Here is a 10,729-nt window from a genome sequence, read left to right as displayed (position 1 = left end):
AATAGGTTTGGTTTGCCCACAGCTGCAGATACAAAGTGACGACGGTGAGAAACCCAACTGCCTCGAGTTATCTGGCCGTGGATTGTACCATGATGAGAGTACTTACAGCATAATATCCACTTTGTATTGTCATTTTACGGAAGCAGACTCCAGCTGTTGATCTTTTCACATATATAAATTACTCAATCATTGCAACATTTGTTCAAATAAGATATGCAATTAACAGTATTGGAAGATATTGCAACAGAAAGCATCCTACTATAACATTTTTTTTTTTTGCCAACTGCACTATCTTAGGGTTTTAGGAAGATGTCAGCTCACTGAGCAATATATGTTCATTTGCATTTCTTGATTATATAAATTTGGTTCAGAGACGTTTTGTTATTTCTTGCTATTCTGGAATCTTCTGGAGGAAGAAACTCAAGGTTAGGTTCGAAACCCTCAGAACAAAAATATCTTACTCGGATTATGCCTACCTAACAGACGTAATACCAAGAGTATGCCTGCATAACTGAAATCTAGTCGAGTGTCACAACAATGTGTATACTAATAAACTATCACTACATAATATATCACCGAAATATTCACACGGGTTTTGTTGCTGCGTGCAACATTACCAGGGTACTTAATGTTTCAGCCTTAGCTATCTCAAAATAAGTTCGGTTTATTCACAGCTGCGGATACGAAGTGCCAACGGTGAGAGGCCAAACTACCTCGAGGTATCTGGCCATGGACTGGACCATGATGAGGGTACTTATAGCATAATATCCACTGTATTGTCAATTTACGGATGCAGACTTCAGCTGTAGATCTTTTCACATATATAAATTACTCAATCATTGCAACATTTGTTCAAATAAGATATACAATTAACAGTATTGGAATATATTGCAACAGAAAGCATCCTACTATAACATATTTTTTTTGCCAACTGCACTATCTTAGGGTTTTAGGAGTACGTCAGCTTACTGAGCAATATATGATCACTTGCATTTCTTGATTATATAAATCTGGTTCAGGGACGTTTTGTTATTTCTTGCTATTCTGAAATCTTCTGGAGGAAGAAACGCAAGGTTAGGTTCGAAACCCTCAGAACAGATATCTTACTCTGATTATGCCTACCTAACAGACGAAATACCAAGAGTATGCCTGCGTAATTGAAATCTAGTCGAGAGTCACAACAATGTGTATACTAATAAACTATCACTACATATCACCGAAATATTCACACGGGTTTTGTTGCCGCGTACAACATTACCAGTGTACTTAATGTTTCAGCCTTAGTTATCTCAAAATAAGTTCGGTTTATCCACAGCTGCAGATACAAAGTGCCGACGGTGAGAAACCCAACTACCTCGAGTTATCTGGCCATGGATTGGACCATGATGAGAGTACTTATAGCATAATATCCACTCTGTATTGTCAATATACGGAAGCATACTCCAGCTGTGATTTTGTCACGGGGAGTCATCGAACTCTGGAGTTTTATGTAACAGGAATATACTGTCAATAGTGACGTTGCTTCGAATGAGTATTGTGTCTGATTTATTCATGATTCATTTACATTGTAAACAGACATCTCATTCACATCATTGACCTTAGTGTTTTTGCTAGATCCAAGAACGCCGGAATTTATGTTACTTCAAGAAACATCAAGTAAAATTATGGGACTTGCTAATATCACAAATCCCTTTAAATGTTTTAAAATGGCACTGACTAGCGTTTGTTACATGTAGAGGCTCTTTTCTCGCTGATAAATATCAGAATGGGTCATTTGCAGATGACTCTAAATTCAGTATTGGCAGTAAAAGGAATACATTGCTACATTTACGGTTGTTTTGAGATTTATTGTTGACACTGCACCTGTACGCACAGTAAATTGTACCAACATGTTCTGAGTACGCACAGCCTCAGGTACCTTTCTCTTTTAGGGGCTTGCGTTATTATTTCTGTCAATCTGTGGTCTGTCTTTTCTATAATTATTGTATCTATGTGCCTCCAGTTAAATATCATTTACAAGCCCTTGCATGTTTCTAATTTAAAAAATGTTTATATCTTCACTTTAATCAATGTGAATGAATATGTTGATGTTTTCAGACTCTGAGCTTGAGCTTGAGTTTATTGCTTAAACAGTTTTGAGAATATAACATGTTTACTTTGTTCTATATATGTAGCTGCAGGTTTACTTACGAAGGTTCTCCCATATCTTTGATAAGTCATTAATCTGAGCTTTTTTTGTAACGACAAGTAGTTTGGCCTTTTCAGATTCGCACGCTTTCATTGCTTCGTTGAAAGATTTCTCTTCCGGGTGGTACTTGATGCAGAAATCAGAACCATCCAATGTGACATTCCTATACTGCAAATCACATGAGGTCGATGGCGCTGTAAAATGCAAATTCATAACTTTTGATTTAAAAAAACAAGAAAGAAGAAATATAGAAACAAACAGACACAGAGAAAGTATGAAAAGCAGAATGAAACAAATGACTGATCGATCGGTTGGTAAAAATATAAACAAAAGAGGAAACAGGCGGACATGCGATTTAAGTATCGAGGAAATTAATGCACAAATCATCTGATCGTTAGGCAGGTGTTTCTCAGACTTTATACAATTCATAAATGCAACTTTTTCGTACTAAAAATACATTTCATTACTTGGAAACGTGTTGTTGGCATCCGTTAGTCTCGAGAGAGGATGGAAAGGCGCCCATGAAGGATGTCCCGGTTGATGGATGTGCAGCGTCTGCTGTGGCTATGTAGCCCAACACGCGAATTGCGGTCGTTGCAGCACTTGCTGCACTTGAAGGTTGCGTCTGGTGTGGGTTGGAGCTGCTTCTTCTTCCTCTGCGATCGCTTCTCATCAAGTAGAAATCGTAGCTTGTTATCGCCGGTTTTCAGACCAGTGATCAGATCATGTCGCCAGCTGTAACGGTCTAGAGCGAGTTCTTCACATGTGTTGACATCGATGTCAAGGGCTTTCATGTCGCGCTTGCAGACATCCTTGAAGCAGAGACGTTGCCGTCTGACGTTGCCGTCTTGGAACGATCAAGCACCTCGTTGTTTGTTACTCGATCGTTCCAGGTGATCCCGAGTATGTGTGGGAGGCACTGCATGTGGAAGGCGCTCAGTCGTTTCTCTTGTGAGGTTGTTAAGCTCAACATCAAGCTTGAGGTTGCTGATGGTGGTAGAGCCGAGGCACGTGAACTGACTGACCACCTCGAGTTATTAGTTGTTGATGATGACGCTTGGGAGGGGGGGGGGGTCACGTCCTGAACCATCACGTTTGTTTTCTTTAGGCTGATGGTCAACCCAAACTCATCGCATGATTTAGCAAAGCGGTCCGTCGGGCGCTATAGCTCAGCTTCTGTGTGAGTAGCTAGTGCAGCATCGTCTGCGAAGAGCATGTCCTTGATGTTTGCTTCACGCACCTTGCTCTTTGCCTTAACTCGTGCCAGGTTGAACAGTCTGCCATGTGATCGCGTGTATTCCTTCTGTGGACGTCCCAAAGGCTTTCTTGAGCAGGAACGCAAAGAAAATGCCAAAGAGCATGGGGGCAAGGAAGCAGCCCAATTTCACTCCACTGCGGATGTCAAATGGGTCAGATGTTGAGCCATCGTACTGCACTGTGCTTTTTATGTCCGTGGATGGACTGGATCATGCTTAGCAGTTTTGGAGGGCATACAATTTTCGCCAGGATTGTGAAGAGTCCGTCTCTGCTGACCAGTTAGAACGCCTTGGTAAGGTCTATAAAGGCCAGGAAGAGGGGGCTGTGTTGTTCTCTGCATTTATCCTGCAGTTGCCTGACGTAGAAGATCATGTCAATTGTGGACCTCTCTGCACGGAACCCGCACTACGACTCTGGATACACTCTGTCAGCAAGCGTCTGCAGTCTGTTCAGGATGACGCGTGCGATAACTTTACTCACGGTGCTGAGAAGGGTTATGCCCCTGTAGTTGTTGCAGTCGCTTCTGTCGCCATTGCTCTTGTACAGGGTTACAATGTTGGCGTCTCTCATGTCCTGAGGCACTGCTCCCTAATCTCAGCACTGGCAGAGGAGGTCGTGCAGTCCGAAGAACGTGTAGTTCTTTTCTCTGAGGGACCTGGAATCTGGTAGTCGTGTCTCCTGTAGCGAGCCGATGTCGGCTTGGAGTCTTGCAAGTTCGTCGTTGATGAATGAAGTCTTTCGAACATCACTGATTCTTTGAAGATCATCTAAAGGCGCGGTCAGCATGGTTCAAACATTCCAGGTACCTAGTATGAGGATTGGAGGTTTCCTTGTTGGTTTTCTTTTGTTATGTCTTGGTGCAGTAGTTGCAGTCCGCTTGTCAGGTACTCACGTATTTTAAGCCTTACGCAAGGGGAACTGTTTCGGGACGGCATTTTATTTGCTGCGGACTGCCCAGTTTAAGGCGGGCAGTAGCTGTCCAGTGAATCCTGTTGGTCTCTCCCACCGTCAGAAGCATCCCCTGGCGAATGGCTCTACGACAATCGAGCGGTGAATTAAAACTATTAAACTGTTGCTTCCCGTGTTGTTTCGAGGCTCTGTAGCGAAGCTGAAGTGTCCTCTCCATTGTGCAATCCTGGGCAGGGTGATATGGAGAATAAAATGTTGCCCATGCAGCTGATGCCCCCTCTCCACGCAGCTGATGGAACCAAAGGAACCATAGGCCGATACCTAATGGCACCAGCTGCGTCGCAGGAGTTGCCAATTTGACACTGAAAGCAATGCCAAGTTTACTCTCTTAGCCTTTCCCATGAGAGGATATAGTTGCAAGGGAAAGTAGGTTTGAAATCGGAGTTTACCTTCTCCCAGATGGGCGACCACCCAAGGTTAACGAGCCCCATCTGCCCGAAGCGTCTGGTTGTGAGGCGACAGAAACTCACCTGTCATCCCTTCTCTTGTCAGTTTAAACAGATTCCGTCACTCGCGAAGGCCTGGAGCTGGATTTGGTTGTCAGAAGCTCTATGAGAAGCTGAAACAGTGCTACTACAGCTCCGATAACGTGAATATTGAACTGGTGAAAGTGAATGATGCCCACTATTCCACTATTAGATCATTTGAAGCAGAGAAAGAAATAAAGAAGCTGAAAGAAGAATAAAAAGAGAGCAAAAGAACAAAAGTTATGGTTTAGATATACTGGCACAATAATTTGCAGTGCTTAACATCGTTGATTTCCCTTTTTTATAGTAATTGTTATTTACGCATCGATTTCAACATTAAATATGATTTAGTCTTTGATTTTAATGCAGATCGAAAGATGACGTGGTCCCCTACGACGCATTAGCCCGCGATACCGCGCATCTAAAGAATAGATGCAACAACCTTCAGATATCTACTAAGCTAGGTATTAATACCAATCATAGCATATATTACAAAGAAAATATTCATATATAAAATAGCATAATAAGTAGGAATATATATTTATCGATATTAAGTTTCGAAAATAAAGTATTGAAATCCCCGCCACGTAAGCTTTAAATATTTAAGGGAGATTAATGATGGTTATAACTTTTCTCTGCATTTGGATATTTTGTACATTGCTGAAAATGAAATTTATTTACAAATGGTTAATCTTTCATTTCATTTGCTAGTAACATAATGAATCATACTTAAGAAGAATAAATAGCGTTATTTTGGAAACGAATTATGATTTTCCGCTTTCTAGAATTATTTGAAGCCAAAAGCCGTGCTGCAACTGTTTTCAGTCAAACATCCTGATGAATAGTTCGCTTTTTCATAACAGTTTTAACCCAGTACCTACCCGCTCCCCAACGATGTAAAATAATATTATCAATGCCAGGAATAACACCTCCGTAATGGAGGCTCGAACTATCTGTCATCCCTCTGTCGATTTGAGTGCCCGCCAGCAAATTGGGCATGACGAAGAGAACCTTTACCATCAGTCATCATCACATCACTAATCTATCGAAACTAGCGGCCTAAATCAATCGTAGAAGTTATGAGAAAAATCTTCTCATTACACAAGCATACGAATAAAATTAAAAAGACTAATGATGCTCCTGGTAACAGGGTAAATAATTGTCTCATTTTGCTATCAAAAATGAAAACAGTACTAGAATTTTAACGGTCAAATACACGATTTTACGCACTTAATCCTGGCATTTTGCTTTTCGTTTCTTTTTTTTTTTCTTTTTTTTTTTTTTGTATTTTATAATCTTTTCTTTCATAAAAGTAATTCTATTCACTTGTAATTATCATATCGCTAGTCAACTCTTAAATATAAATGTCTATATTTCCTTTGGGATAAATAAGGCAATACAATTCCATAGTTTACTGATCACTGCCGAGGGGTAAATATTTACTGACGTTGAATCACTCCAAACGGAATAAGAACACATAGTTCAACAGCATAAAAGTCTGCGATCTGTGGGATGTTAATGTAAGAAAATGTTTATTTCGAGTTTATAATTCATATTAAGATTAACGGGAATGACTGAATACTTCTTATGTTACTTATGATCTTATAATTATTACATGGGCAGAAGTTTATGACATTTACATCTTCAAGGCATCGTCATTATATGACCATGATCTATACCTTGAGTGTGTAATAGACCAACCATATGTACAATACTTGCCTGTGTAATAGACCAATCCATCAGAAAACTGAAAACCTTCCGGTAGTCCTCGCTGGAATGAAGAGGACAAAACACAGAGGCTCAAGTTTTTCTCATAAAAGAAGGACAAACATTTGGTCGGTTCATTGTCACATTCTTGCATACAAGCCAACAAATCAACCCCTGTCACATTACTGATTACTTCAGATTTATGTATGTTCTTTGGATAGATTGTGTCCTGTATCCAGTTCTGTTTTCCTGAAAGGAAATTAAAAAGTCAGTACATACATACATACATACATACATACATACATGCACACATACATACATACATACATACATACACAGCTACATGAAAGAATACTGAAGTGTGCAAATATCCAACGATTTCCTGCTAATAAGATCAGAAAAATAATACAATTAAATATTAATAATAACTGTAATAATAACATATACTTTCAACAGTTTAAACATATATTTTTCTTATAGTCTAAAAGATCAGTAACAAAAATGTCGTTCATTTGCATTTCTTTCCGAGTCCCGAATCATTTGTGCTTTTAACCTCTGTTGCGCTGCTTCTGCTGCAAATAAAATGGCCATGAACTAATGACAAATACTTCCGTGATCCACGTTCTTCCGCTCAGTTATGTTATATTTATACAATAAGATCTTGTTTGTAGATTGCAGATATATATATATATATATATATATATATATATATATATATATATATATATATATATATATATATATATATATATATATATATATATATATATATATATTATGGGACTGCAATACCAATGTATAACCCCTTAATGTACTATATCTCCTGAATATGTTTTCGGTACCCAATCTAACATATATGTACAAGTATGTTATAAACAATATTCGTCTTTGTTGGGTAAAGATTAATGATTGATTAGAACACGGTTAGATTAGGCATATTTGATTTGACCTTTGACCAGTATGTGCCTATTTGGACAAATATAAATTCATAACATCTGGACAAAACCAAAGAGGGAATGGTATTTAAGTTTAATTTAAATTTATTGTTTAGCTTCTTAGATACTGATGCCAAATATCGTTATGAGTCGCTAGTTTAAGAATCAATAAAACATACCATAAAGGAGAGATGCAAGAAGATCAAGTCCTGAACTTGTGTAGCTATCATATTACAGAGAACGTTAAGGCCGGGATCCTGCTAAAAAAGGCAAATTTTGAGGTTTCATAAAAGGATATACTTAAGTTTACTAGATGCAGTGCGAATTTTAACATATTTATGTCTCTACAATATAAATCGATTTGCCTTTTGGGGGGATACAAGTGAAACACATAACAAGGAAGAGCACATAGCCAAACCCACACTCGTCTAAACCTAAAGGTCTCTGACTGTAGCGAGCACTCTTAACAAGCATTAAGGACAATTTGGACCTTAGTGCCCCAAAAAGGTATATATATATATATATATATATATATATATATATATATATATATATATATATATATATATATATATATACCATAAGGGCCGTACATATCTGATAATATAACTGTTGTGCAACATAATATCATTTTGCCTGGAAAGTAAGGCTTTGCATGTATATAGTGTCATGTTCGATAATGGTTTCAATACACTCAGTGGATGTGGTAGCCCGTAAAATTTGTTAGTGGTTTACCCCATCGTTTGATCAAAGCTATTACCCATGTGGTAGTCTCGCTTCTCTAGAAACACCACACGGTCCCCATAATTTAATTTTTTTTTCCAAAGATGCAAAATCTGAAACTTCAAGGTTATTAAGAATATATGAATTTGTGTCATTTCCGTTTTACAAACGCGCATGTTAACATAATTTTACGAAACTTTTCAATTACTTTATATTCAAGACATTTATTATATTAACTTTAGCAAGAGTCATCACAATAAACGCGGTAAAGGGGTTAAGTGTGTGCAACTATTTTGTTATAATCTTAACATACACATGCGTCTGTCAAACTGGTGACCACATAGATGATACACAACTGAAACGTGAATCATCAGATAGCAGAGGCGCATAATTAACTACGATGGCAAAGAGCTGCATCGATCTTGTTTGCAAGCGCTTTCTGTTGAACAGTTTTGTAATCATCCCAGTATACCAGCATCTGAGCCGTTGATGGTAGATCTTAATAACATACCTTATAACTTTGGTAAAATCGATGTTAAATAAATATTGAAACTTTTAAAGGTGATTGATTTTATGAAAGGTGCATTAATTTTGCTAGGAAAAGCTCTCCCTGTTTGTGTCTCTGTTTCATACAAACACATTTCAGCACTCGGAAGGACACAGAGTACTTTTCTTTGGGTGTATTGTGAGATGAGAGGGCTAAATAAAATATTGTACTTCCTTGTGATTTCACATGAGGCTTTGTGGGGGCAGAACATCCGGTTCAGTTGAGTAGCGAGTCTCTAAGGGGAAGACGGATGTGAGACTAGCAGAGCAGTCGGAGTCGACAAGTCTAGTCGGTAGAGATAGTCCGGGGAGGAGGAGGAAAGGAGTCGAGGAGGAGAAAGTGGTGAAGGAGGAGGGTCATAGAGATGTCGAGAGGAGAAAGCATTTGGAGAAATTCGGGAGGATACACATGTGAGTAGAATAAAGGGACAGGTTGTAAGCTATCTCACACTACTAATCCAATGATGTAATAGGCTATTGCACGGTCTAGCGGAATATTGAATTGTCATTATATTGTTATTCTGCGGATTTCAGTTTTTTGTCTATTCAATCATTGTAACCGTCAGCATTGCTCACTGGGGGCTCAGAGGTGTACATCTATCTTTTACTAATTTAACTTACAACCGAAATCGAGCCTGGGTGGGACTTCCATAATAGTTGAGATACAACCTTGGGAGCACCCCACCCCACACCTACCATAGTGGCGGCATAGCAATCCCCCACGCCACAGTGTGTTATAGGAAATTACCCTTGAATAATGCGTTATCTAATCCAAATTGATTTGACTTCACTGTTTACTTTTTGTGTTTTACAATTTAAGCACTACTTTTTACATTTTAGCAAAACTGTGCGCATAGATAAAAATATTTATGAAAATTGTTTCCAAAATATTGGCACACCTTTCAAATATCTATCTTTTCTATACAAAACATTATTTTCTGGCATATGTACCCGCTTATGCAAATATGATAGGGTCTATTATTCGGAATGACTTTCCTTTTGCAACACTATCATTACCCAGCGTGAACACACGCAAAATCTGTTTTCAATTAGTTTTCCAAATTGTTTGAATATTCATTACCAAATTATATAGAATTTGTTTTTTAATGAATACCACTGTGATTGGAAAGTATGCTTTGTGGAAAATATCAGAACAATTGGAGAAGATTTCAATAAAAAAGTGTTTTAGTGTAACTCGTCTCATACTTCTTCTCTATGTAAGTGATTATAAATATATAGTTAAACGCGAAAAATTAATGCATAAATTCAGGACCATACTGATGTGAAACCAAATTTCAACCTCTCCAATAATTCGAAAGTAGTCTCTTTGGACATGCATTTCACGTGTTGAACAGTTTTTTGTTAATTTCTGTAAAATGAATAAATACCTAAAAACTTAGTTTCATTCAGTTGGCAAGTAAAATTCGATATACAAGTGTCATGTAAATTTCAGACAAACGTAATTGCTGTGAATTTCTTCTGCTTTTCATTTCTTTGATCTCTTATAACAATGACGGGGAAAGAATTTAAAATGTTCTCAAATTTATTTGCAGACAACTAGTCTCTCTTTTAGCTATTGACGATGAAATGGTCACGTTGACGTGCCAGTGACATTATAAGTTGCAGGTGACACATGTGCTATTTCGATGGGGTCAATGAGGCTGTTTTGTGAGTAGCAGCAAGAATCTGGATTATGGATTCGTGAAGACTAATTCACTGATAATACATTAATTTGACGCTATAGGATTGGAGTAGCAAATATTAATGTGTCCAACGCTATTGAGTCCATATTCCTGAATGTGTATAATTGCGTTTCACTATTTCCGTATCGTGCACGCAAACAGGACGTTTGCATATATGTTCAGTAATGTCCTCCTGCAGGCAGTGAGAGGAATGTATCCAAAACGAGATCTTTAATCTAAGCTGGTTTATTCAGT

Source organism: Sinohyriopsis cumingii, chromosome 14, assembly GCF_028554795.1.
Source record: "Sinohyriopsis cumingii isolate HCF-2022 chromosome 14, ASM2855479v2, whole genome shotgun sequence".
Lineage (NCBI taxonomy): Eukaryota > Metazoa > Mollusca > Bivalvia > Unionida > Unionidae > Sinohyriopsis > Sinohyriopsis cumingii.
Note: the sequence above shows the minus strand (reverse complement) of the source record.